Source organism: Jatropha curcas, chromosome 4 (assembly GCF_041381405.1).
Source record: "Jatropha curcas cultivar XTBG-Jc1 chromosome 4, XTBG_Jcur_1.0, whole genome shotgun sequence".
Classification (NCBI taxonomy): domain Eukaryota; kingdom Viridiplantae; phylum Streptophyta; class Magnoliopsida; order Malpighiales; family Euphorbiaceae; genus Jatropha; species Jatropha curcas.
In genome coordinates, this window is record NC_143154.1 from 21,098,752 (window position 1) to 21,105,652 (window position 6,901).

Consider the following 6,901-nt stretch of genomic DNA (forward strand, 5'->3'; position numbering starts at 1 on the left):
CTTTGAGCTTTGGTGGCAATTTATTTTGAATGATCGCACTGCATTCCTCAGTCAGTTTTACCATTCCTTGGTCATCAATCTTTCTTTTCTTGCTCAAGATTTCTTTTAAAAATTTTGCATAACTGGGCATTTGAGCAAGAGCTTCAGCAAAAGGAATGTTTATTTGAAGCTTCTTGAAGACGTCAAGGAATTTCATGAAGCTTTGGTCATCCTGCGTCTTTTTCAACCTTTGCGGAAATGGAATGGGTGGAACATAGGTTTTTACCTCTTCTTTCTCCACTAGATCGATGATAGGTGCCTTTTTCTCCTCTTCCTTCTCCTTCTCTTTTCTGGGTTTGTCCTCCAACTCTCTACCACTCCTCAAGGTGATGGCTTGTACCTATTCTTTAGGATTTTTTTCAGTGTTACTAGGTAACGTACCTTGAGGTCTAGCTGCCATCATGTTTGCAAACTATCCCATTTGGATCTCCAGATTTCTTATCGCAGCTTGTTGGACTTTGTTATGTTCTCTTGTTTCGTTCATGAAATCCATGTGCAATTTTGAAAGGGTAGTAAGGAGATCATCATGAGACTTTTTCTCAGGAGGCAAGAAACCTGGTGGTGCATTTAAAGTGTTGTTAGAATTACCATATGAAAGATTTGGATGATTTCTCAACCTGTTATCGTAAGGATTCGAATATGGGTAATTCCTCCTCTATTGGTTCATCACATAGTTTACTTGTTCCAAAGTTTGTGGATTTGCAGAATCTAACATGCATTCTCCAACTCCATGCGGTTCATTGCATCTATCACAAGTTTGCATGATGGAGTTCACAGATTTAGTGGTTAGCAAGTCTAACTTTCTTACCATATTGTCTACCTTTGCATTTAGTGCTGTGATGGCATCAATTTCATAGATCCCAGCAGTTTTTCTTCTTTCAGAGCTGCTTTGATAATGGCTATTGCTTGCCATTTCTTCTATTAAATCATATGCCTCATCGATCTCTTTTCTCTCAAATGATTCTCCTACAGCTGCATCCAAAGTAATTTTAATATTAGATGACAATGAATTATAAAAGGTTTGGACTTGTAGCCATTTGGGCAAACTATGGTGAGGACATTTTCTCAACAAATCTTTAAATCTTTCCCAAGCTTCATACAAGCTTTCTTGATCATGATGAGCAAAGGTCATGATCTCATTTCTTAATTTGGTGGTTTTAGAAGATGGAAAGAATTTGGCCAAAAATTTATGGGCTAACTCTTCCCAAGTTGTAAAACTCCCAGCGGGACAAGATTGTAAGCATGATCGTGCTTTGTCTCTTAAAGTAAAAGGAAAGAGTCTTAATTTAATGGCATCTTCAGAAACACCATTTTGTTTAAAAGTATCACAAATTTCCAGGAAATTAGTGATGTAAGCATTAGGATCTTCACTAGGGAGTCCTCCATATTGAATAGATGTGGAAAGCATTTGGATAATTGCTGGTTTGATTTTGAAATTATTTGCTTCCACTCTTGGCCTAGTGATGCTGGAGGTAGCTCCATTGAGAGAGGGCATGGTGTAGTCTCGCAAGGTGCGGACATTTTGTTGTTGTCCGATCTGAGGATCTGTAGCAAGAGGTATGTTCGGAAGTTGAGGATTAATTTCGTCCATGTTTGATTGTTGTTTGGATCTGTTTTCTTGTGCTCTCCTTGCTGCGTTATTTCTTCTGTAGGTTTTCTCAATTTCTGGATCAAAGATCAAGGGTTCTGTTCTTCTAGATCTTCTTTGCATAAAACTGAGATAGTCTTTAGAAAAATCAAATGAATAAAACAAATAGATAAGTAAATGTCTAAATTAATAACAAGATAATTCATATTGATATTGGTTTTGCCAATCCCCGGCAACGGCACCAAAAACTTGACAGCTTATTTCGCAAGTGTACGAATCACTACAAGTAATATATGAATGAGTAAGATATCGTTTCCACGAGGATTGTAATCCAAGTACCAAAATTTTGTTATCTTATTATTATTTAAACGATAATTAAGAGAATTGTTGTATAAACGTAAAATAAACAAGAGTCAAGTAAGTAAAAATTGTTTAAAGGAAATCAAGGAAGTAAAACTACTAGGGGTTTTGATTTCACTTAATTCTTTCCAATTTTTTTCATTAGTTCATTAATCAATTTAATTATTCAAGTAGAGGAAACAACTCTGAACTCACTAACAAGCTCTTCCGATGTATTCCTAGCTATTTTAATTCCATTTAATTACCTATCTTCCAATAGCGCAACCAAATATGTATTAAATCATTAAGTTATGTAGTTGTTTATGAATTTACAATTTAAGGTTGATAAATCATAAAAACCCCCCATGAGTCAAGCCATATAGCTTCCGCATCAAGTTATTATCTCATGTGTTTTATTAACCTTTTCATATCAAAGATCCTTCTTTCGATAGTGATAATTGAAATAAATCAATCTAGGGGAAAATTCTGCCTAGAAGCATTAAGTTCAATAATAAATCATAACTTGAATAAGGAAAAATAAATCTAATTGCATAAATTGGAAAAGAAATTAAGCTACATCAGACCCTTAGTATAAGGATTTAGTTACACATAGTACTTAAATAAAACTCAACAATACTTGATAAATATTCCATAATCAATAAGGATAATGAAAGAAATAAACAAGATTAAGAGTTTAGAAATAAGAACTAGTGATAAGTTGCTTGGATGGCTTCCTTGAAACTTTGCACAACTCTTGAACACCTAACTTCTAAGAGAAACAAAACTATATACAAAGCTATAAAATGAGAGATGGGAGAAGAGATGTAGAGTATGGGATGGGATGCCTTGAGATGAACTCTCCTCTTCTTTATATAGACTTCTTTGATATAGGATTCCATATGGTTTAATGATCAAAGTCTTCTTTTGTTAGGTTGTAAAGCTCTCTTTTAGGTCTCCATTTTCTTTAATCATGACTCACCCATGTGCATAGAGTTGATCTTGGTTTGCATGTGAGGAAAGTTGTCCAAGATTTGCTCCATAATTTTGGTGGAAGTTGGTTGGCAACTTTTGACTAAATTTTAGTTTTCTTGATTGGCACGGGCGTGCTGCCTGGCACGGTCTAGGGCATGCCAGGCTCTGGAGGTCTGGGGCTCTCAGCACGGGCCGTGCGGCTCCGCACGGTCTGGGGGAGTTCCAGGGCACGGGCGTGCGTACTGGCACGGCTGCAGGCGTGCACTCTTCTGGAAGTCTGGAAGTTGTGTAGCACGGGCGTGCTTCAACTGCACGGTCCAAGCTTCTATCTCCAGTGCGCGCACGGGCATGTTCTTTGGCACGGCTTGGGGCGTGCATCTCTCTGAAAGTCCGAGGCATTTGAGGCACGGGCGTGCGCCTTAGCATGGGCTGGGGTGTGCGCCTTTTGGCTTTTTGCTTTGATTTGCCTTGTGTTTGGCACGGCCGTGCGCCGTAGCACAAGCGGGGGCGTGCTAATCATGTTTTTGCCTTATTTTTGTCCTTTGTTTCAAAATCCTACACTTTTCCTCAAAAATCAAGTGAGTTATGTTTCAAGGAAGCTTTTAAATAAAAACATAACAATATTATATAAAAACTAATTTAGATAAATAAAAATTGCTAGAAATCTTAGTAAAAATTGCAATAAATATATTATAAAAATTAACACTATCAAGCCCAGCCAGGCAATAGTGTCAGTCCGGCCAACGGTTTTGGATCATAACAATACCTCTTCTCTGCCACATCCTTTGTATGCTTGCACTTCCTTTTCTCTTTTCTTCCTTCCTTTTATTTTATATTTTATTAATAAAATTTTAAATTTTATTTGGATTGTAAGATTAATATTTATAAAGATAATATCTTTTATTCTTTATTTTTTTTAGTTTCAAGTATTTCAATGGAAGTAAAATAGCCGTGGAAATTTCAATGGTCCAATTATAATATAATAAATCATAATTTTTTTATATGTATAGGAATTCCAAAATATCTATACATAAAAGTGCGAAAGAGGGGGAACATTGGATTTCTACAACTCCCTTGTAGACTTTTAATTTTCTTGGTAGATTGAAGAATAATTTAGTCTTATTATAATTAGAAAACTCTTAATTTTATTGGTATTCTATTAGTTGATTAATTAAAAATATCATTAAAAATAATTTAGTCGTTTTCTAATTAGGAAACTTTTGGAATTTCTATACATATAAAAATACTATGATTTAATATCTTATAATTTAAATATATTATAATATAATATATTATAATATAAGATATTTAAATTTATTAATCCCTTATTGGTAGATCTTTTTTATTAATAATATAAATTTAATCTCATTCTAATTAATAGGGATGGCAAAATCAACCCGACCCGATGGATATGCACCCAACCGAACCAAGTCAAAAACCCGAATTTTAGGGTTTTGACTTGGTTTGGATAGGATATAGTTAAAATCCGATAGTTTTATTTTGGATACAAGTAGGGTATGGATATTGTTATTATAAACCCGAACCCGATCCTACACTCGAAATTCAAACCCTAGAGATTTAAAATTTTAATATTTTTTTTTTAAATTATAGTATGAAAGTTTTAATAAATCGGGTTACTTGTAATAAATTATCTATATAAATTATAATTTTACTTTTGATTTAATGTCGTCTAGTGTAAAATAATTTCACTCTAGTTTTCATATATGAATTTGAATTGATCAAATTTTTAAAATTTTAGGTTTTGAAATTTAAAATTTAATTTCTAATATTTAATTTAAACTTCAATTTTAAATAATGGATAAAAATCATAATGACAATAATGATTTAGAGTGTGTTTTTTTTTTTTTTTTTTTTTTTTTTTTTTTGAAAGGTGATTTAGAGTGTTAATATAATAATATTTTACGTTTAATAATTTTGTTATATGATCTTTTTAGTTATTCTATTAATTGATTTTTATTATAATTACACTTGAAGAGTCTGCTACTATTACATTTGAGTAAAGTATTACGACAAGAAGAACAACTTTGGAATTAAAATTTTAATTTACAATTATGAGAACATTCATGTATATATTAATTTATTTTCACATTTTTTATGTATTATATAAACCATCTGAATAAATACTTTAATTTTTTTTAATTCAATATAATTTAATTTTTACAAAATATGAGTTTGTAGATAAATGGATATCTGTGGATAAATAGGTATATGTGATAATGGATACTCATAGGCACCCACGGATAATGGATACCTGTGGATATATCCAAACCTATTGGATTTTGGGATGGGTATAGCATTCAATCCTACCCAATAAGGTATGAGGATTGAGGATGAGATTGAGTTTGGGCATGGGTACTGCACTACCCGACCTGAACCCTACCTGTTGCCATCCCTACTAATTAGGAATTTAACTTTAATTCTATTCTAATTATGATATCAATTTATTACTTTTATTATATTAATATTATAAATTTAATCCAACTCTAATTAAGAATTTGAACTTTAATACTATTCTAATTAGGATTTTATCCTCTCATACCACTGTATATGTTTGGTTTTTATTGCTTTTGAGTTTTGACTATCAAGAATTTGTTACTCTTGACTATCATGAATTTATTGCTTTTGACTATCAAGTTATTTCATCAAGCTTTGCTAATTTGGAATTATTGAATTTACAATCATTTCTTGTTCTTGCGATAAGTATAATTATAACTTCATCTATATATATGTTTTATTAATATTAAATCAAATATATATTAGAAATGGTAACTGAAAAATTCTATCCAATCTTTATTAGGAATGAAAATCTTGTTATAGAAGTTTTGATTGAATCCAATATTAAATCAATCATATTTATAGTTTTATTAGAAAATGACTTAAGTATTTTATATAAAAATCTAAAAATAATCAAATTTATAAATTATAAATTGAAATTATTTTCTTTTCTTCATATTTCATTTTGTTTACTTTGTTAATATTATTAGCTACTTTTAGCCTTATCATTCTCTTGAAGGTATTAATTATTTTATCCGTAATCTAAATTTCTTGACCAATTTTCAATTAGGATAAATTTATTAAATTTTTTTATAAAACTTTGTTTGAATCATGATTGTAATTTTTTTTAATATTTAACACTTCTTTTTTTTTTAAGTTGTTCCATATTTTTAATTTAAAAATTTATTATACTTTGATTTAATATTACATCTATTATTATGATAATAAGGGATAAATGTTTAAATTATAACTCAATTGAAAATTTAATTTATCAAATAATTATATTTTCTTTGGCTATTATTAAAGATTTTTTTCCTTTTATTATCAATAATTCATTAAAGACTCTCTACTATCAAAAATTTCTTTGCTATTGCTATATTGGAAACTTCTGACTTTATTCTTATTAATGGCTAAGGTGCTAATTTTAACTTTTGATTTTTTTTTTTTTTGGTATACTATCGCAAAAAAAATTTTAAATTTGATTACTAATAATTTATATATGTATTTATTTTTATATATGATGAGATCTTGGATCAAATGGTTATTTATTTTTAACTTTGTTACTATTCCATTTTGTCAAAAAATCTATTATAAATAATTATTAAAATTTTTCATCAAATAATTATAACTATGTATGATAGTGGTTTGCATATATTTTTATACATATAATAATTGCATATAAAAATATTGAATTTTTATATTGTCTTTATAAAAATTAATAAAAATATATAAAAAATAAATTATAAATAATCATTCTACGGATATATTTAACGAGTAACAACGTGTATCGCACATTCTTGAACACTAATAACTTTAAGAATAATAATAACTTTAATAATAAAAATAATAATAATAAAAATGATTATTTTACCATCAAAACGACGTAATTTTGATGTAGGAGGTTGAAATGAATCCAATACCAAAACCACGTCGTTGTTTAGCCTAGGG

General features: G+C 30.0%; 1 non-coding gene across 1 annotated transcript; it reads left to right on the forward strand.

The window, feature by feature from the left end:
• The first annotated feature begins 1,082 nt into the window (after positions 1 to 1,082).
• Positions 1,083 to 1,189, forward strand: LOC149496962 (small nucleolar RNA R71). Its single transcript, XR_016320734.1, has one exon. It is a non-coding gene; the product is annotated as a small nucleolar RNA R71 (small nucleolar RNA).
• Positions 1,190 to 6,901: the final 5,712 nt, after the last annotated feature.